General features: G+C 36.6%; 1 long non-coding RNA gene across 1 annotated transcript; it reads left to right on the top strand.

Moving 5' to 3' along the window:
* Positions 1-483: 483 nt before the first annotated feature.
* LOC143334425 (uncharacterized) lies at positions 484-1,572 on the top strand. Its single transcript, XR_013078333.1, has 2 exons — positions 484-618; positions 820-1,572. It is a non-coding gene; the product is annotated as an uncharacterized LOC143334425 (long non-coding RNA).
* Positions 1,573-2,971: the final 1,399 nt, after the last annotated feature.

Genomic DNA, 2,971 nt, shown 5'->3' with positions numbered 1-2,971 from the left:
TTGGGACTGTTCAGAGCTGTTTATTGCCTGCATCTCTGACTAGCACGATGTGCTGGTATGGCTAACTGGGGGAGAGCAGAGAGCTGTCTGCTGCAGCTAATATACTTTGTAGGCATTTTGTACCTCATACCACCCACTTTAAAAAAGATCTGAACTATTCCATTAAGTCCATTTAATGTCTGATCCAGCAGATCCAAACATTTGTGCCCATGCATACAGCTCCTTATAATTTCAGGGTTGCGGAGTGCAAAAGGGGCTAATGGATAATCGCGAAATCATGTACAGTACATCGTCTTCTTTGAAGCCATTGTGAAGCTGTGCCTGGTCTGATGAAGCTTTATACATGTAGTACAGCAGGCATGTATCAGACTTGATAGGCATGATGACCAAAACCACAAAAATGAGATTCAGAGTGTACAAAAACAGATTTTGTGTGTTATTTGTTTACATTTTGAAATTACAGAAACATCCACAGTGATTTTTTTTTGACTTATCTGTTGTTCCATTCCTCTCCAGGAATCAGTGCACTCTTCTATTGAGAGGACCAGAGAGGTTGTCATCCGGTGCCTAACGGAATACCTTGGAGAACATGGGGGACATCTCATCAAAGTATTCAATGTAGGTGAACTTAATTTGCATTAACCTAATCTAAGGACCATAATTCCTTAACTCCTCGAGTAGATGATGTAGACAAGTAGATTTACACAGATCTGATCTTTTGTTTTTTGTAGTATCTTTTTTTTAACAGCTTCAGTGATGCGATATGCTTGGAATATATTTTTTGACAGTTTTATACTAAGACTCAATTTCATGTTGCAGGACATGGTGAACGTTGAGGAACTTGAGCAGCTAATAATGGCAATTACTGTGACCACAAAGCCCGGAGCTTCTACAAGCAACAGCCCAAAGGACATTGGAATTGTCATAGAGGGCGTGGAAGTCATCACAGGACTTGGAGATGTTGCCAGGGCTTGCGCTATCCTCCTTGGTTTGACCTACGCACTGAATCTCGATTATCCCAGACAGCTGAAGTATACCTTTGAGGTATTCCAAAAACTGTTCTTGGAACTTGACGACTCAAAGCTGTCCAACAAAGTCCAGTCCCTCAAGAGCAAACTTCTGGCTTGAAACTGAGACTGGTTGCAGTGCACACTTTTGTGCTACACAATGTTCAGCTTCTACGGAGCTTGAGAATTACACATTTGATTGTGCTATGTTTGTAAGTTAGCACAGAATTTGACTAACCCACAAATGTCAAGGAAATTTCTGTTGTGGTTCAAGGTACAAATGTTGTTTTTTTTTTTTTTTTGCACTTTTATGGTTTAGTTTTGGCACATGCACTTCTGGAGGATTTTTTCCTTTAAGATGATTATTGATCTAAGTTAGTGGCTAACTGAGTTGATAAAGCATGGAAACAAATGTTTACGGAGACACATGACCATCATGTAATAGGGCATTTATTTTTGTTTTTACAAAATGGTTTGAAGTCAGCAAATGAGACCATGCTTGCAGTACACACTTTTTGGGCTACACAATGTGTAGAAAGTTAATAAATGTTTTATTTGAGTAACATTCAATGTCATTTGAGTTCTTACTCTCTGGGACATATGCTAGTTATTCCAAAGAAAGAAGAATATTTAGATTTAATTGATTGCATTGATCAAATTCAAATCAATGCACTGATCAATGTAGATGATTATTACTCAATTATATAGAATTGATATGTAGAATTAAATTAATTTTTATTAATACTATTTACACATTAAGTAGTTTATCTTTGTCATATCAAGTCAATATTTTTGTTTAGGTTTTAATTAATTCCATATTGTTTTGCATTTGAATCTACTCATATTAAATGGATAAGTATTAAGGGCTTCATTTAATTAACGTTTACTCAATACTAAACATAGTGAAATTTAATTAATACTATTGCTTGTAATCTGTTGCCTCATTTTTATTGAGTAGATATGGTGTATCTTTTCTTACAGTGTATGAAGCGACAGCTGCCAGCTGGTTAGCTTAGCTTAGCATAAAGAGTAGAAATGGCGGGAAACAGCTAGCCTTGCCTATGAGTACCTTTGAAGTTGGCTAATTTACACATTTTATCTCCTTTTTAAAATTTCTTACCATTCATGTAAAATGAGCCTAAAACACCTACAAAGACGTACTCGAAGTAAACTGAAATCTGTTCTTGAACCATTTGGAGTACAAGCATGTTTTTTTTTGGTCTCTTTTGAAAGGCTTTGGAAACTCTGAAGCTTTATTCCCAGGAGTCAGAATCACTGAAAGTGCTACTAGCGTAGAGTAATAGAAGTTCTTCACTAAAGTAAAAGATTTCTATAGTCAGCTGAATATTTTCTATTTTTTTTGCAAATAGATGCCTGCGGATGAATATATCTGGGACCACAGCTTGAAGCATTACCCTAGTCCGAGTTAAAGAAAATGATAGCACAGAATATGAATATGTCCAGATGTTCACCAAGAAAAGGCCATTTATTCCATTTATCTAGATAAATATCTTCTTAATCAGCCAATCAAAACTCACATTTAGGCTATATATCTTTACACTGAGGCCATTTACTATATTTATCATTCACACTGTGTGTATTATCCCTCATTTGTTCTGAATTCTTTGATTTTATTGGAAATTACACGCTGAAGCTGCAATCCTTGTTTTAATTGGAATTCCATTGGCTTTACGAAGCGCCGCTCATCCGCACAATCAGTTGCAACTGACTGGATCTTTACACAAAAGAAACCCTTGTGTTTTTTTTTAATCCCCACAATAAGATACAACAGTTTGCTGTTTTACAGACATTATGTGTCAGTGACTTCCTGGATTCTCCGCTTGTTGCCTAGCAACCTAAAGGTGATGACAAGAGGTGTTGTTTTTACACTTTGGTTTGTGTGAAGATTAAATGAGCAAGGTGGTTTTTGAGGATCGTTTCCTCATGTTTGGACAGAACCAGGC

This window comes from Chaetodon auriga, chromosome 16 (assembly GCF_051107435.1).
Source record: "Chaetodon auriga isolate fChaAug3 chromosome 16, fChaAug3.hap1, whole genome shotgun sequence".
Classification (NCBI taxonomy): Eukaryota; Metazoa; Chordata; class Actinopteri; order Chaetodontiformes; family Chaetodontidae; genus Chaetodon; species Chaetodon auriga.
This window is presented reverse-complemented; position numbering and strand designations above follow the sequence as displayed.